Source organism: Papio anubis, chromosome 17 (assembly GCF_008728515.1).
Source record: "Papio anubis isolate 15944 chromosome 17, Panubis1.0, whole genome shotgun sequence".
Taxonomy (NCBI): domain Eukaryota; kingdom Metazoa; phylum Chordata; class Mammalia; order Primates; family Cercopithecidae; genus Papio; species Papio anubis.
Genome location: NC_044992.1, coordinates 45,719,380 through 45,738,117, shown reverse-complemented (window position 1 = coordinate 45,738,117; position 18,738 = coordinate 45,719,380). Strand labels below are relative to the sequence as shown.

At 49.8% G+C, this 18,738-nt stretch overlaps 1 long non-coding RNA gene across 1 annotated transcript in view; it reads right to left on the bottom strand.

The window, feature by feature from the left end:
• Positions 1 to 18,738, bottom strand: part of LOC110741535 — a 30,456-nt gene that overhangs the window by 3,936 nt on the left and 7,782 nt on the right. Inside the window, exons 4-5 of the long non-coding RNA XR_004179251.1 lie at positions 3,261 to 3,312; positions 2,167 to 2,257 (exon numbers count right to left, since the gene is read on the bottom strand). This is a non-coding gene — a long non-coding RNA (uncharacterized LOC110741535). The remainder of the gene's footprint in view (positions 1 to 2,166; positions 2,258 to 3,260; positions 3,313 to 18,738) is intronic.

Below are 18,738 nucleotides of genomic sequence, written 5' to 3'. Positions count from 1 at the left end.
CTCGTGCCACCACGCCCGGCTAATTTTTTGTATTTTTAGTACAGATGGGGTTTCACCGTGTTAGCCAGGATAGTCTCCATCTCCTGACCTCGTGATCCCTCTGCTTCAGCCTCCCAAAGTGCTGGAATTACAGGTGTGAGCCACCATGCCCGGCCTTACAGCCTAATCTTCATCCCTCCTCTTATAGTTACCATCAGGACAGAAGTTGAAAAAGTTTAATTATTTGGTCTTTTTTTTTTTTTTTTGAGGCGGTCTGGCTCACAGCACCAGGCTGGAGTGCAGTGGCAGGATCTCAGCTGCAAGCTCCGCCTCCCGAGGTTCACGCCATTCTCCGGCCTCAGCCTCCCGTAGCTGGGACTACAGAGAGCCGCCACCTGCGCCCGGCTAGTTTTTTGTATTCTTTAGTAGAGCGGTGTTTCACCATATTAGCCAGGATGGTCTCGATCTTCTGACCTAAGTGATCCGCCGCTCGGCCTCCCAAAGTCTGCTGGGATTACAGGCAGGCCACAGCCCGGCCTAATTATTTGGTCTTGCAGCAGAAACTCACTGAATCATTATGGGCTGGCCATGGGAGATACACAGATAGCACCTGGGGATGATAGACATAAGAAAGTGTTAACAGATACATGGAGACACATGGGAGGTACACAGATAGCTAGTGAGGGTGATAGACATAGGGAATTATTCACTTCAGGGTGAAAAGGGCTATGACAGTGCTATGAATGGTGCTGATACCGCAGGGAGGAAGTAGCTGAGTTTATGGGGTCAGGGAAGGCCTGAACTGGGACCAAGTGGGTGAGGGAGAGTTTGCAGGCAGTTAAGGGGCAGAAGAGCATTCCAGGCAAGGGGAACAGCATGTTCAAAGGCGCAGAGGTGGCCAGGCGTGGTGGCTAACGCCTGTAATCCCAGCACTTTGGGAGGGTGAGGCGGGTGGATCACGAGGTGAGGAGTTCAAGACCAGCCTGGCCAAGATGGTGAAACCCCGTCTCTACTAAAAATACAAAAATTAGCTGAGCATGGTGACAGGCACCTGTAATCCCAGCTACCGAGAAGGCTGAGGCAGAGAATTGCTTAAACCCTGGAGGCAAAGGTTGTAGTGAGCCAAGATCGTGCCGCTGCACTCCCTGGATGACAAGAGTGAAACTCTGTCTCAAGAAAAAAAAAAAAAGAATTAGCAGGGCATGGTGGCGCATGCCTGTAATTCCAGCGACTCGAGAGGCTGAGGCAGGAGAATTGCTTGAACCCAGGAGGCGGAGGTTGCAGTGAGCCGAGATTGTGCCATTGCACTCTAGCCTGGGCAACAGAGCAAGACTCCATCTCAAACACACAAACAAACAAACAAAAAAGGTAGGATGTTAAGAAGGATGTTCAGATGAACCCCATCCACCAAATCCATCCCCTAGGCTGTACCTCTGGGAGTCCTCCCCTCAGTCTTGCCTGGTGCAGTCTAAGGTATTTGGTGGATGGGGTCCGTCTGTGCACTGAACAATAGAACCCAGGAGCAGGGTGGATTGATGGAGCTGGTAACAAACTGCTTTGGATGTGCTGACGTTGGGTGCCTATGGCACAAGAGGTGGTGATGCCCAGTAGGCAGTTGACTATTTGTGTCTGGGTCAGCAGAGGTGAGAGGGAGAGCCGGATGTCCTGAGCAGCAGGACAGTTTATGTTATAGAAGTCAAGGACATTTAAGGAGGAAGCAATGCTAGGGTCACATGCCATTGAGAGGTCGAGGGAGGGAAGGGTTCTACAAGGAGGGGGTCCCTGGTGACCTTAGCCTGGAAGGTTCCAGGCACTGGTGGTGGTGGAGGCTGACTGCAATGGGTCAAACATGAATTGGGAGGGGAGAAGGGAGGAAATCATGGATTGGGAGGAAAGGGAGGAAATAGTGGAGAATAGCACTAGGGGGATGGGAGGATCAGGAGGCAAGGAACTTGGAGGCAAGGCTGGACACCCATGATGTAGATGATGACAATAGCAACAATAACAGCAACAGCTCCCCATTCGGTGAGAGTTTATTATGTGCCAAGCAATGTGCTAAGCATGTAATATACTCCCTGCAACAAGACTAAGATAGGTTCTATTCTTGTTACCATTTTACAGAGCTACTCGGACTCTAGTCCCAGCCCTACCCCTAACCAGCAGCGTGACTTTGGGCAAAGCAGTCACCCTCTCTGGTGTTTGGTCAGGTGACCAGATCTTGAAAGTCCCCTTGGTGTTAACATTCTGTAGGTTGATGACTGTGCTCCTGTGGAAATTTCTAGGGCGAGGAAAGAGCAGTGGGTGCAAAAGTAGGATTTGCACCTCACTTTTTTTTTTTTTGAGACAGAGTTTCACTCTTGTTGCCCAGGCTGGAGTGCAATGACATGATCTCAGCTCACTGCAACCTCCACCTCCCAGGTTCAAGCGATTCTCCTGCCTCAACCTCCTGAGTAGCTGGGATTACAGGCATGTGCCACCACGCCTGGCTAATTTTGTATTTTTAGTAGAGATGGGGTTTCTCCATGTTGGTCAGATTGTTCTCAAACTCCCGACCTCAGGTGATCCACCTGCCTTGGCCTCCCAAAGTGCATGAGCCACCATGCCCAGCCCTGGCTAATTTTTTTGTTTGTTTGTTTGTTTGTTTTAGTAGAAATGGGGTTTCACCATGTTGGCCATGCTGGTCTTCAACTCCTGACTCCGTGATCTGCCCACCTTGGCTTCCCAAAGTGCTGGGATTACAGCATAAACCACCATGCCTTGCCTGGGCTGATCTTGACTCAGCTCAGGCAAATCCTCCTGCCTCAGCCTCCCAAAGTGCTAGGATTACAGGTGTAAGCCACCGTGCCCAGCTGGCACCCTGCTTTTAACTAGGTGTCCAAGGGGTTGGTCTAAATTATCAATCAGGGAGGTGTTCTGGGCCTAATTCAGAACTCATGTTTCCCTGTTCCCCAGGACTCTATCTGTGTGACACTACTGTTAATTCACTGTCATCTATGTAATCAGTTACCATTTGCTGACCCCAACTGTGTGCCAGATAATGGGCCAGGCACTGATACTGCAGGAAGGATAAGAGCAGCTGTGGTCCTGCAGGTGCTTGGGGTTGAGGGGAAGGCTGCCAGACAGGCAGTACAATATGCCTTATACCTGGGGATGGACCACCTGCAGAGGGAGTCCACCATGTTTAGAGAGTACAAGTATTTGGTGGGGGAGGAAGGGAAGATGAGAGAAGACAGGAGGAAGGGGATCAGGACACCTCACACATGGCCCAGGCTTGATCCCACGAGGATGAGGTCACATGGAAGATGCTGAGCAGATGCACATTGGTGACTTTTGCTGTGGCCACAGAAGAGTAGGCAGTTAGAGGGGTTAGAATGAAAGATGGAGCCACTTTTGAAATTACTGCAGGTGCTAGAAGGGAAGCTCTGTAGGGCACTGATTTTTATGTGTTGTGTTTGAGCATCGGGATCAGTGTCTGGCACAGAGTAGGTGCTCAGCTAACACTTATTGAATGAATGAATGCTCGAACCTCTCTGGGAGTGTCCGTGGGATTGGAGAAGGGGGAGTTTTAGAGGGTGAAATCAAGGGAAGGGGATAATTGACAATTGGCAGTCATAGAGTAAGAGGATGACTCCCAGGTTTCTGCCTGAAGCTGGAATCCTGAGGAAGGGAGGAAGAGCAGGGCTGGCAAAGGGCCGATGAGTTCAGTTTGGGGCTTGCTGAGCCTGAGGTCCAGTGGACTGTCCCAGAAGGGGGTTGAGTGTACGTATCATATTAAAAATTAGAAACTGCTTCTGAAGCCTATGTCATATAGCCTGTGTCTACCTCTTCTGCCATATTCTTGATACTCTGAAAAAAATTCAGAGGTGTCTTTGAGCATTGTCAGCAATAGATGGTAACTGAAGCCCTGGAGCAGGTGAGATCATGACGGGAGGCTGTGCAGGTGCAGAGCGGAAAGCAGAAGGCCAGGGCCAGCGGCCCAGGGAATGCCAGCACTGAAGAGGGAGAGGAACCGGGCTGGGAGCATGAGAAGGAGTATCCAGACATGGAGGGAGAGCCTGAAACTCTCCCTCCATCACTGGATACAAGCAAATGGGGTCCTAGGAACCTGAGAGAAGACAGAAAGGAGAGAGGGAGTGTCCCTGCAAGGCAGGTGTCTCAGAGAGGGGTGACTGATCCAGCATGGTGAAGGGGAATATAGCCCATCCTTCCTAGGGGCTGGGCTGGGAGGACAGCAGGGGAGATGGATACAAGGTCAGAGAAAGGGTGGCATGAATTCTTTTTAGGGGGAACAGTCTCAGGTGTGATAGCTTTCATGGACAAGATGAGGCGCTCTGCCGTGCCAGAGAGAAGGGCGGAAGCAAAGGATGTGGACAGATTGGCGTGTGTGTGTGTATGTGTGAGATGAGTGTGTGTGTGTGTGTATGTGTGTACAGGATTTTTCTGCAACCTCTGCCTCCCAGGTTCAAGTGATCCTCCTGCCTCAGCTTCCTGAGTAGCTGGGACTACAGGCACCTGCCACCATGTCTGGCTAATTTTTGTATTTTTAGTCGAGACAGGGTTTTACCATATTGGCCAGGCTGGTCTCCTGACCTTGTGATCTGCCTGTCTCGGCCTCCCAAAGTGCTGGGTTTACAGGCGTGAGCCACCCACCGTGCCCAGCCCTAAAAAAAATTTTTAAGGCCAAGCATGGTGGTTCATACCTGTAATCTCAGCTCTTTTGGAGGCCAAGGCAGGTGGATCACTTGAGGCCAGGAGTTCGAGACCAGCCTGGCCAACATGGTGAAACCTTGTCTCTACTAAAAATACAAAAATTAGCTGGGTGTGGTGGTGCACCTCTGTAATCCCAGATACTCGGGAGGCTGAGGCACAAGAATTGCTTGAACTTGGGAGGCGGAAGTTGTAGTGAGCTGAGATCGTGCCACTGCACTCCAGCCTAGGCAACAGAGCAATACTCTGTCTTTTTTTAGGCCAGGTACTTTGAGAGCACAAGGCAGGAGGAATCACTTGAGCCCAGGAGTTTGAGACCAGCCTGGGCAACATAATGAGACCCTGTCTCTACAAAAAATTTAAAAATTAGCTGGGCATGGTGGTGGGTACTTGTAGTCCCAGCTACTTGAGAGGCTGAGGTGGGGGGATCTCTTGAACCTGGGAGGTCAAGTCTGCAGTGAGTCATGATCCTACTGCTGCACTCCAGCCTGGGTGACAGGGTGAGACCCTGTCTTAAAAAATATATTTAGTTCTAGGCCGGGCGCGGTGGCTCAAGCCTGTAATCCCAGCACTTTGGGAGGCCGAGCCGGGTGGATCACGAGGTCAGGAGATCGAGACCATCCTAGCTAACATGGTGAAACCCCGTCTCTACTAAAAATACAAAAAACTAGCCGGGCGAGGTGGCGGGCGCCTGTAGTCCCAGCTACTCGGAGGCTGAGGCGGGAGAATGGCGTGAGCCCGGGAGGTGGAGCTTGCAGTGAGCCGAGATCGCGCCACTGCACTCCAGCCTGGGCGACAGAGCGAGACTCCGTCTCAAAAAAAAAAAAAAAAAAATTTAGTTCTCTATTTTTAAAATCAACTTTATTAGGCTGGACTCGGTGGCTCACGCCTGTAATCCCAGCACTTTGGGAGGCCAAGGTGGGTGAATCACCTGAGGTCAGGAGTTCGGGACCAGCCTGACCAATATGACGAAACTCCGTGTCTACTAAAAATATAAAAATTAGCCGGGTATGGTGGCGTGCACCTGTAATCCCAGCTACTCGGGAGGCTGAGGCAGGAGAGTCGTTTGAACCCGGGAAGCAGAAGTTGCAGTGAACCGAGATCACACCATCGCACTCCAGCCTGGGTAACAAGAGTGAAATTCTGTCTCAAAATAAAATAAAATAAAATAAAATAAACTTTATTATGGTATAATTTACATATAATAAAATGCACACATTTTCAATGTACAGGTGATGACGTTTGACCAGTGTATACAGGTGTGCAACCACCACCCCCTAGAGATATAGAACATTTCCATCCCTTTGGAAAGTTTCTTCCTATCCCATTGCAATCAGTCCCTTGGCCCCAGACAGCACTGATCTGATTTCTATCACTGCAGGTCACAGTAGGTGAGTGTCACTGCTTCTAGAACCTCCTAAGAGGTTCTCTTTTGTGCTCTTTTGTGCTCAGCTTCCCCCGCTCAGCACTGTGTTTTTCTCTGAGACAGAAAGCAAAGTCATTGCTGAGATGGGGGCTCTGGTGGAGGGCAGGAGAAGGAGCCATACCACCCAGCTGTAGGATAGAGGGGCCCGAGGGCATTGGGAACAGCAAGCAAACAGTGTCCTCTGACTGTGGCCTGCAACGAAAGCAGAGAAAGCAGCGGTGTGGATTTAGAATTAGGTATGGGGCGGTGCTCAGAGAACTGAGGACTCCAGGGTGCAGCAGGCCTTGGTAAGCCTGGACTTAGAGGGGGACAGAGGCCTTCAGGATGCTAGCAGAAGTTGGGATTCAAAATCCTGGAGTTGTGCCTGACTCCTCCTACTCTCCAGCAGCTTCCTGGCCATCTCTGCTGTGCAAATGTCTCTGGATCCTTTCCCCCTGTTCCCTGACGCTGGTCCAGGCCCTCAGTGCCTTGAGCCTGACCCTGTGCTTTTGCAGCCAAGCCTTGGCTGGGATCCATGTCTCCTCCCCCGTGTGGAGACTCTTTATCCTGATCTGCACTCTCTCCCTCTCCTGCCTCTTCCTGGCAGCCTCCACATGGGCTCAGGCCACCACCCTCTGTGTCTCCCAGATCCCTCTGCTCTGCTTCATAAGTCAGGAGACCAAGGACAGCCTGCACGTGTGCAGCACACTTAGCTCTCTGGTTCCTCCTCACCCTGCTGGAATTGCTCTGCCGCAGGTCACCAGGAACCACCTGTCCTGGGCATTTGCTGGAGGTTGTGGCTGTCCCGTGTCCCCCTTCCTAGGTCAGGGGAGTGCCCCATTGGGTGATCTGTCCTGGAACGCTGGATCTACCCTTGTTTCCCCCCTCCCATTCTACACCCACCACTTCATCCACAGCCTTTTCCTTCTCAACTGATGGCAATTCCATCTTTCTTATTGTTCAGGCTGAAAACCTTAGAATCATTCCTGACTCCTCTCCCACATCCATTCTGTCAGCACATCCTGTCTGCTCTACCTTCAAAATATGTGCAGAATGGGATGACTTGCCACCATCTCCCCCGTCATTTTCTCCCCTGGATTACTGTGGTCACCTCCTAACTGGTCTCCCTGCCTCCATCCTTGGCCCTGCCATTTATTCCCTACACAGTGGCCAGAGTGATCCTATTAAGCTGTAAGATGATCAGGTCACCTCTGGGCTCAGAGTCCCCCAGGTGTTCTCATGGTATTCAAAAGGAAGCCTGAGGTCTAGGCACTGTGGCTCACGCCTGTAATCCCAGCAGTCAGGAGTTCCAGACTAGCCTGGGCAACACGATGAAACCCTGTCTCTATTAAAAATATAAAAAAATTAGCTGGGCGTGGTAGCACACACCTGTAATCCCAGCTACTTGGGAGGCTGAGGCAGGAGGATCCCTTGAACCTCAGAGATAGAGGTTGCAATGGCCCAAGATCACACCACTGCCCTCTAACCTGGGCGACAGAGTGAGACTCTGCCAAAAACCAAAAACCAAAGAGAAGCCCAAGTCCTTCCAGGGAACTACAGGGTCCTATGCAACCTACTGTCCCAATCCCTCCAGCCTCTTCTCCATTCCATCCCAACCCCCATCCTCTGGTTACCAGCTTCCTTGCTGCTTCCTGGCATGCTCCTCCCTTCTCGATTAGGCTTTTCTGGACCATCCTATTTATTTACTAATTTTTAGTGAATTAATTTTTTTGAGACAGGGTCTTACTCTGTCACCCACACTTGAATGCAGTGGCACAGTCTCGGCTCACTGCAGCCTTGACCTCCCTGGGCTGAGGTGATCCTTCCAGCTCAGCCCCCTGAGTAGTTGGGACTACAGGCATGCGCCGCCATGCCAGGCTAATTTTTGCATTTTTTGTAGAGACGGGGTTCACCATATTGCCCAGCTGGTCTTGAACTCCTGGGCTCAAACGATCTACCCACGTCAGCCTCCCAAAGTGCTGGGATTACAGGTGTGAGCCACCAAGTCCTACAGGGCCACCCGATTTAAAACTGCACCCTGGGCGGGGCGCAGTGGCTCATCCCTGTAATCCCAGCACTTTGGGAGGCTGAGGTGGGCGGATCACCTGAGGTCAGGAGTTTAAGACCAGCCTGGCCAACATGGTGAAACCCCATCTCTACTAACAATACAAAGAAATTAGCTGGGCATGGTGGCAGGCACCTGTAATCCCAACTACTTGGGAGGCTGGGGCAGGAGAATCTCTTGAACTCGGGAGGCGGAGGTTTCAGTGAGCCAAGGTCACGCCATTGCACTCCAGCCTGGGCAACAAGAGCGAAACTCCGTCTCAAAAGAAAAAACAAACCAAAAAACTGCACCCTGTTCCCCTGCTGCCCCCATACTCCCCATCTTCCTTATACTTTCCCTTTGTCCTTCAGCTTTTACATTAGTTCCACATTTGTGTCTGTGGGTTGTTGCCATTCTTTCCCCTCGGGTGTGAGTGCCATGAAGACAGGGATGTTTGTGGATTTCGCTGCTGTATTCCAGGGCCTAGAACTGTGCCTGGCGCATTCTAGGTTCTCAGTAAATATTCACAGAAAGAACTGAAGGAAGGAATTCTGAGCCTCCATCTTCAAGCCCTGGGCAGCCAAGATGTGGACATATGGCCCAAGCTGTGCCAATCTGATGCCCTCCTGATCTGTTCTGAGGAGCAAGTAGCCAGAGGCTAGCAGGGGTCACTCTCTGTGGCTACACTGGTAGCACCCAGTAGGTGCTGTTTCCTGTGCTTATTCCGGGCTGAGAGACAATTGTATTATACTTTCTGCTTCTTGGCCCACAGGGCTCTGACTCCAAGTGAGTCCTCTCGTTTCTCTGTTTTTGCTGAGAAGCTGGAGTCTCCTAAGGCTTCAGAATCACTAAGGTCAGTAGCTCCTTAAACACTGTCCTGCCTACCCTGTGCATGGCATTTGGTCCCCATGACCATCCTCCTCTGAAAACCCCCTTTCCCTTGCCCTCGAGTCTCACTCTTCCTTTCCCAGCCACCTTCACGAGGGTCCTTTTGCCCTGCCCCTCCCACGGGGCCCACTTCTGGATCCACTTGGCTTCCCCTGGAAGAGTTTATCCATGTCTGTGGCTTTAACCTTGACTTGTGTGCCTGTGACCTGGTCCTCACCTCTCCAGTCCCAGGCCTCCTTTTCCAGATCTCCCCTGGCCACTCCCTGAGTCCAAAACTAAGCTCCGCATCTCCCCACCCTAGACCCGCCCTTCCTCTTCTAGGTCCCGCCTCAGCTACTAGCCTCCACTTTCTCCAGAGACAAAGACATGGGGGCCTTCTCAGCTCTGTCTTCTTCACTCCTTCTCTGAATCAGCCAGTGAGTCCCACAGAATCTACCTGGTCAATGCGTCCTAACGCCAAAGCGTTCCCATTTGCCCTGAGCACAGCCTTGTTCAGCCTGAAGCCTCTTGGTCGCAGTCCTCCGCCCTGCCTCCCAAGGGATCTATCAATCCCCCGTCTTCCTGGTCACTGCCTCCTCCACGCACCTCCTGGAAACCAATCTCTGGGCCAAACTCCTGCTAGGCCTTGAATGTGCAGGTCTCAGCACCCCCACCTGCCGTCCGAGGGGGAGCCCATACCCTCAAGCCCCAGAGACAGACTTGAACCCAGTGAGCAGACACTTCAACCACCCCCGACTTCAGTCTCCAGCCCACTTCAGTCAAAAGAGACAGAGGCAGAGCTCTCAGTTCACACTTACCCTGGAACACTCACAGAAGGCAGGCCTCATCAGAATGAATGGAAGAGTGTCCTTGCTTTGAATAAAACGCCAATGAGGGATAACTTAAGCTAATTATCGAGTCATGCCGGAAGCCAAATTACAGACATTGTCATGTTATAAACACCATTTCCCTAGAGAGCGGTTTGGAGACATCTGGGAAGCCTGGAGCCCGAGCTCATTACCTTCCCCCCAAGTTGCTCTGTCTCCCTGTGTCCCACCCGAGATGTGAGGGAAGTCTCTGCTTCTGCCAGGGCTTCTGGTTTCCCTCCCACACACAGCCAGTTGTTTGCAGATGCTGCTGATTCTTCTTCGAAAACTTGTCTGTTCCTGTGGCCACTGCCATCCTTTAGGTCTTAACCATCTCTTGCTGCTTTCTGGGGCGAGTGACTGAACGAGGCAGAACCTCTGTTTTCCTCATCTGTAAAATAGGAGTTTTCTTCTATTCATTTATTTTTTTTAAGAGACAGAGTCTCACTCTGTCGCCCAGGCTGGAGTGCGGTGGCACGATCTCAGCTTACTGCGAACCTCCACCTCCCAGGTTTAAGAGATTCTCCTGCCTCAGCCTCCCAAGTAGCTAGGACTACAGGTGCATGCCACCATGCCCAGCTGATTTTTGGATTTTTGGTAGAGATGAGGTTTCACCATGTTGGCCAGGCTGGTCTCGAACTCCTGACCTCAAGTGATCCACCCGCCTCAGCCTCTCAAAGTGCTGGGATTATAGGCGTGAGCCACCCTGCCCAGCCAAAAAATGCAATTTATTGATAGAGGGATTGGCTGTCGCCAAGGGGAACAACTGATCAATATTATATCACTAACAGTGAAGCTCAGGCATCAGGGACACCCCGAGGGAACACAATATGTTGGAGGAAGCTTCACCCACAAAGTGTTTTTGTCAGCATAGTCAACCTGAAGCTAATCAAGCCTGGATATCTAATTTCCAGTTTACAGAAAATACGGGATAAACAACACCACGAGGAAGCAATCAGAGAAATCTAGAAGGTGGGACATGATGTCTGTAATTTACTTAAAATACTTTAGCAGTTCACCCAGTCAATGGCAAAGGGGGAAAAAGTTATTCTAGATTTAAATGAGACTTAAGAGACAGCGAAAAGCAGTGCAGGCTATATTTAGATTTTGGTTGGGGCTGGGCACAGTGGTTCATGCCTGTAATCCCAGCACTTTTGGAGACCCAGGCAGGAGGATTGCTTGAGCCCAGGAGTTCAAGACCAGCCTGGGCAACATAGCAAGACCCTATCTCTACCAAAATAAATAAATAAATAAGATATACCTAATGTAAATGATGAGTTAATGGGTGCAGCACACCAACACGACATATGTAACAAACCTGCACGTTGTGCACATGTACCCTAGAACTTAAAGTATAATAAAAAAATAATAAATAAATAAATAAATTAGTTGGGTATGGTGGCACACATCTGTGATCCCAGCTACTCAGGAGGCTGAGGCCTGGAGGTTGAGGTTGCTGTGAGCTCTGATTGTGCCAGAAACCTGGGCGACAAAGCAAGACCCAGTCCCAATAAATAAATAAATAAATAAAGACCTTGGTTGGAACAAATCAAATACAAAAAAAGCATTTTGGAGGACAAGTTGGTAAATTTGAATATGGGCTACATATTAGATGATATCAAGGAATGGGTAATTTTCTGAGGTATGATCTTTTTTTTATATATATATATATTTTTTCTTTTCTTTTTTTAGAGTGAGTCTCGCTATGCTGCCCAGGCTGGAGTGCAGTGGAGAGATCTTGGCTCACTGCAGCCTCCGCTTCCCACGTTCAAGCTATTCTCCTGCCTCGGCCTCCTGAGTAGCTGGGATTACAGGCGTGCCACTATGCCTGGCTAGTTTTTGTATTTTTAGTAGAGACAGGGTTTCACCATGTTGGCCAGGCTATTCTCGAACTCTTGGCCTCAGGTGATCCGCCCACCTCGGCCTTCCAAAGTACTCGGATTATAGGTGTGGCCACTGCACCCAGCCTATGATCATAATATTGTAATAAGAAAACTTCCCGAAGTATTTAAGGGTAAACTTCCATGAAAACTTCAAATCACTTTTAGCAAATGTTGGCTGTCAGCAATGGCTCATGCCTGTAATCCCAGCGCTTTGGGAGGCTGAGGTGGGAGGATTGCTTGAGGCCCAGTGTTTGAGATTGCAGTGAGCTATGATCATGCCACTGTACTCTAGCCTAGAAGACAGATGGAGACTCTGTCTCTTAAAAAAAAAAAATAAGTATTTGGTGACTGGGCGCGGTGGCTCGCACCTGTAATCCCAGCACTTTGGGAGGCTGAGGCAGGTGGATCACGAGATCAGGAGATCGAGACCATCCTGGCTAACACAGTGAAACTCTGTCTCTACTAAAAATACAGAAAAAAAACCCCCAAAAACCCAGGTGTGGTGGCGGGGCCTGTAGTCCCAGCTACTCAGGAGGCTGAGGCAGGAGAATGGCATGAACCTGGAAGGCGGAGCTTACTGTGCGCCACTGCACTCCAGCCTGGGCAACAGAGCGAGTCTCTGTCTCAAAAAAAAAAAAAAAGTATTTGATTGTCAACTCTGTGCCAATCGCTAAGCTACTGCAAAATTCAATGTGGTCCCTGTCCCCATGAAACAGAGTGGCAGAGGAGAGGGAGGAGAGGTAGATAATCAGATACACTAATAGATGAATAGTCATTAGCAGATGGAAATCTTACCTTCTTTGGTTTTTTTGAGACGGAGTCTTGCTCTGTTGCCCAAGTTGGAGTACAATAGCACCATCCCAGCTCACTGCAACCTCCGTCTCTTGGATTCAAGTGATAGTGATTCTCCTGCCTCCGCCTCCTGAGTAGCTGAGACTACAGGCATGTGCCACCACACCCAGCTAATTTTTGTATTTTTAGTAGAGACCAGGTTTCACTGTGTTGGCCAAGCTGGTCTCGAACTCCTGATTTCAGGTGATCTGCCCGCCTTGGCCTCCCAAAGTGCTGGGGTTACAGGCGTGAGCCACCGCACCTGGCCAATGGAAATCTCTGAAGGAAATATTCACAGCTCTTGAAGTGGGGATACTGTGGAAACTGACCTGGGCATCATCTGGAAGGGCAAAGAGAGGTTTTCTCAGAGGAAGGGATGACTCAGTGGAGCTCTGAGTAGGAGCAGGCATTGGCCAGGAGAAGCAATGTGGGGGGAAAGTTTACAGTCTGAAGGAACAGCAAGTGCTTAGGGAGAGAGAGGAAGGAGCTTATTGCTTTAGGCCTAAAGAAGACATGAGTGGCTGAAGGAAGAGGCGAGGGAACTGTCCCCTTCCCCAAGAAGACCTGTGTGTGGGGTTGCTAGAGTTAAGTAACACTACCTATGAGCCTAATTAAGAGTTTAGTCTTTTAGGCTGGGCATGATGGCTCACGCCTGTAATCCCAGCACCTTGGGAGGCCAAGGTGGGCAGATCACTTGAAGTCAGGAGTTTGAGACCAGCCTGGCCAACATAGTGAAACCTCTTCTCTACTAAAAATGCAAAAATTAACTGGGCGTGGTGGCTCACAACTGTAATCCCAGTTACTCAGGAGGCTGAGGCAGGAGAATCATTTGAATCCGGGAAACAGAGGTTGCAGTGAGTCGAGATTGTGCCACTACACTCCAGCCTGGGCAACAGAGTGAGACACCATCTCAAAAAAAAAAAAAAAAAAAAAAAAGTTTAGTATTTCTCCGGAAAGCAGTAGGAAACCATTAACAGATTTTTGTTTTTTTGTAGGGATGGATCGCAGACTCCTGGGCTCAAGCAATCCTCCCACCTTGGCCTCTCAAGTAGCTGGGACCACAGTTGCTCACCACCTGGCCCAAGACCAGACTGGGCAACATGGCGAGACCCTGACTCTACAAAAACTTTTTTTTTTAATTTTTTTTGAGACAAGAGTTTGCCCTTGTTGCCCAGGCTGGAATGCAATAGCGTGATCTTGGCTCACAGCAACCTCTGCTCCCAGGTTTAAGCGATTCTCCTGCCTCAGCCTCTCGAGTAGCTGGGATTATAGGGACCTGCCACCACGCCTGGCTAATTTTGTATTTTTAATGGAGACGGGGTTTCTCCATGTTGGTCAGGTTGGTCTCGAACTCCCGACTTTAGTTAATCTGCCCGCCTCGGCCTCCCAGAGTGTTGGGATTACAGGCGTGAGCCACTGGGCCCGGCCCCACAAAAACTTTTAAAAATTAGCTGGGTGTGGTGGCACATACCTGTAGTCCTAGCTACTTGGGAGGCTGAGGTGGGAGGATCACTTGAGCCCAGGAAGTTGAGGCTACAGTGAGCTGTGATCATGCCACTGCACTCCAGCCTGGGTGAAGGTGAGACGCTGTCTCAAAAAAAAAAAAGGAAAGAAAAAAGAAAAAGATAAAAGGTTTTGAGTAGGGGCGTAACAGTCAGATTTGTGGCTTTGGAAAGATGACTGTGGGGTGCAATGATGAGGCTTGCGGAGGCATTGACTTGGAGGGCCAGAGGTGTCGGGATGAGGCCTGGGTTTCTGGCTGTGGAAGTGAATGGATGGGGGAGCCACACCTCAGGATAGGTTTCCTGGCAAGAGGGGGTGGAGTGGGTGCTGATGGTTTGGGATGGCTGAGTTTGAGGGGCTTTTGAAATGTCTGAGGTGGACTGAGAGCGCAGTGTGGTGTCTGGGCCAGACCTGAGAGGGGAGGGCCAGGCTGAACCCCAGGGCTCTGATGCTGACTGCAAAGTGAGCAGGGAAGAGTGTCCAGAGAGAGAAGAGAGTTCTGGACAAACTCTTGAGGAGCCCCGACATTTTGGGCTGAAAAGGGGAGAGTGAGCCTGCACTGAAGAGCAAGAGGGAGCAGCCCCCGAGGCAGGAGGACAGCAAGGGAGCTCGGTGCCCAGAAGGAAGGGGACTGGGATTGTCTCGGAGGAGGAAGTGGCCAGCCAAGCGGCCTGCCCCGAGAGGTCAGGGAGGCTGACAAGTGCCTGCCAGTTTCGATGAGATAGAGGCCACTGAGACCTCAGCAGGAGCTATTCCGGTGGCGGGCGAGGGTGGAAGCAGATGGAAGCGGGTTGGGGAGCAAGTGGGAAGTGAGAAAAGGAAGACTACATGCGTAGACAGCTCTTGGGGGAGCTTGGCTGTGAAGGGAAGAAAGGGATAGGGCTGTAGCCTCTGGGGTCAAGGAAGATTTAGCTTTTTAATGGGAGAGACCTCCTGATGGGGAGAGTGATTGGCTGTGCAAGGGAGCTGAGATGACTCTAGGAAGGTGGATGAGAAAGGCCAAGGCCAGGGCACCCCACTACTTAACAGGGGGGCAGTACGCTGATGGCTGGAAGTTGGCAGCACGTGGGGCAGGCACTTGCTTGCCTTCGTTCCTTGTTCATACTCCTCTGCAGGTGGAATTCTTCTCTCTTCTCTGCTGCCTCCTTTTTTTTTTTTTTCTTTTTCTTTTTGTTGAGATGGAGTCTCTCATTCTGTCACCCAGGCTGGAGTGCAGTGGTGCAATCTCGGCTCACCACAACCCCCATCTCCCAGGTTCAAAGTGATTCTCCTGCCTCAGCCTCCTGAGTAGCTGGGACTACAGGCATGCACCACCACACATGGCTAATTTTTTTTTTTTTTTGAAACGGAGTCTTGCTCTGTCGCCCAGGCTGGAGTGCAGTGACTCAATCTCGACTCACTGCAAGCTCCGCCTCCCGAGTTCACGCCATTCTCCTGCCTCAGCCTCCTGAGTAGCTGGGACTACAGGCGCCCACCACCATGCCCCGCTAATTTTTTGTGTTTTTAATAGAGACGGGGTTTCACCGTGTTAGCCAGGATGGTCTTGATCTCCTGACCTCGTGATTCGCCTGCCTCAGCCTCCCAAAGTGCTGGGATTACAGGCATGAACCACTGTGCCCAGCCTACATATGGCTAATTTTTGTAGTTTTAGTAAAGATGATGTTTCACCATGTGGGCCAGGCTGGTCTCAGGTGATCTGAGGTAACCTCAGGTGATCCATCTGCCTCGGCCTCCCAAAGTGCTGGGATTATAGGTGTGAGCCACCATGCCCAGCCCTGCCTCCTTTGTATACTCCTGTTCAGCCTGTAGACCTAGGAGGAAGATTACATTCTCTGAAAAGACATCCTTCCTCTTCCTCTAGGGTCATCTTCCTCTAAGATTCCAGGACCACGATCATCCCTCTATTGCTACTTCTTAGATCAGCTTGCAATGTCTATCTCCCCCACCAGACTGTGTCTCCAGCATCTCTGAGTCCACAGGACCTGGCCTGGGGCTTGCTACATGGTAGGTGCTCAGTAACTGTGGGGTAAATAAATGAATGCATTAACTATGGTCACATGGAGGAAGTACTGCAGGAGGAGGCAAGTCTGGAATAATTCCTGGGTGAATGTGGAGAGGGATGGGACAAGGGAAGAACGGAGGGGAAAGGGAAAAGGCAGTCTGAGCTACTGCCAAAGGCACTTACATTGATCATGAACTTCTATGCACCAAGTATTAATATGTGAGTTTCTCATTTAAAATTTTTTTTTTTTTTTTTTCTCCAAGACAGTCTTGCTTTGTCACCCATGCTGGAGTGCAATGGCGTGATCTCGGCTCACTGCAAGCTCCACCTCTCGGGTTCACGCCATTCACCTGCCTCAGCCTCCCGAGTAGCTGGGACTACAGGCACCCACCATCAGGCCTGGCTAATTTTTTGTATTTTTAGTAGAGACGGGGTTTCACTGTGTTAGCCAGGATGGTCTCGATCTCCTGACTTCATGATCCGCCCACCTCGGCCTCCCCAAGTGCTGGGATTACAGGCGTGAGCCACTGCGCCCGGCCTACTTTTTTAGTATAAATAAATATGTTCTGTGTATTTTGTCCTAATTTTTTTTTTTTTTTTTTTGAGACCGAATTTTTCTCTGTTTCCCTGCCTGGAGTGCAGTGGTGCGATTGCAGCTCACCGCAACTTCCGCCTTGTGGGTTCAAGTGATTCTCTTGCCTCAGCCTCCCTTACAAGAGCCTCCTCTCTTGTAAGCTGAGATTTCAGGCACCCGCCACCACACCTAGCTAATTTTTGTATTTTTAGTAGAGACGGGGTTTCATCATGTCGGCCAGGCTGGTCTCAAACTGCTGAAGTGATCACCTGCCTTCGCCTCCCAAAGTGCTGAGATTACAGGTGTGAGCCAGCACGCCCAACCCTGTGCTAAATTTGACAATCCTATACATAATAGGTCCTTAATAAATATTGTTCACTAAATGTTGTTTGGTTAAACCTCACCGTGGGGAATGCAGTCAGTAAATTCCAGACTATGGGAAGTCTGGAAGACAATCGTAGTATCTCCAATGACTAAATTGCAAAGAGGGGGAAAAAAAAAGAGAGAGAGAGATAAAGGGGGAATTTATAGATCAAAAGAGAGACATATTAACCATTTGAAATCCTTCCTTGGCTCCTAATTCAAATAAACTAAAAATTGTAAAGAAAAAATATTATAAGATAATTAGAAATTTGAACACTGACTGGCTATTTGATGAAGTTAAAGTGTGATTGTTAATTCTTTTTTTTTTTTTTTGACATGGAATTCCACTCTGTCACCCAGGCTGGAGTGCAGTGGTGTGATCTCAGCTCATTGCACCCTCTGCCTTCCAGGTTCAAGCAATTCTCCCGTCTCATTCTCCTGAGTTTCCAGGACTACAGGCACGTGCCACCACACCTGGCTAATTTTTTATTTTTATTTTTAGTAGAGACAGGCGTTCACCATATTGGTCAGGCTGGTCTCGAACTCCTAAACTTGGGTTATCCACCCATCTCGGCCTTCCAAAGTGCTGGTATTATAGGCACAAGCCACCATGCCTGGCCAATTGTTAATTCTTTTTAGGTTTGATAATAATGTTGGGTTTATGTTTACTTTTAAAGGGTCCTTATAGAAATATGTATTGAAATATTTAGGAATGAAATTATGTGATGTCTTCGATTTGCCTAAAAATAACATGGGGTTTGTTCTAGGTTGGGCACAGTGGTTCACGCCTATAATCCCAACAGTTTGGGAGGCCTAGGAGGGAGGATTGTTTGAACCCAGAAGTTTGAGACCAGCCTGGGCAACATAGTGAAACCCTATATCTACAAAAAATACAAAAATTAGCTGTGCGTGATGGCACACGTCTGTAGTCCCAGCTACTTGGGTAGCTGAGGCATGAGAATTGCTTGAACCCAGAAGGCAGAGGTTGCAGTGAGCCGAGATTGCATCACTGCACTCCAGCCTGGGCAACAGAGCAAGACCTGTCTCAGAAAAACAAAACAAAGCAAAACAAAATAATATGGGGTTTGTTCTATATCTTATAATTTTATATCTTTTTTTTTTTTTTTTTTTAGACAGAGTCTTGCTCTGTTGCCCAGGCTGGAGTGCAGCAGTGTCATCTTGGCTCACTGCAATCTCCGCCTCACAGGTTCAAGCAATTCTCCCACCTCAGCCTCCCGAGTAGCTGGGACTACAGGCATACACCACCACGCCTGGCTTTTTTTTTTTTTTTTTGTATTTTTAGTAGAGGCGGGGTTTCACCATGTTGGCCAGGCTGGTCTTGAACTCCTGACCTCAAGTGATCCACCTGCCTTGGCTTCCCAAAGTGCTGGAATTACAGGCATGAGCAACTGCGCAGCATTTTTTTTTTTTTAGACCGAGTCTTGTTCTGTCACCCAGACTGGAGTGCAGTGGCACGATCTCAGTTCGTTACAATCTCTGCCTACCAGGTTCAAGTCATTCTCCCACCTCAGCCTCCCAAGTAGCTGGAATTACAGGCATGAGCCACCACACTCAGCTAATTTTTTTGTATTTTTAGTAGACATGGGGTTTCACCATGTTGGCCAGGCTGGTCTCGAACTCCTGACCTCAAGTGATCCACCTGCTTCGGCCTCCCAAAGTGCTGGGATTGATTACAGGCATGAGCCACCATGCC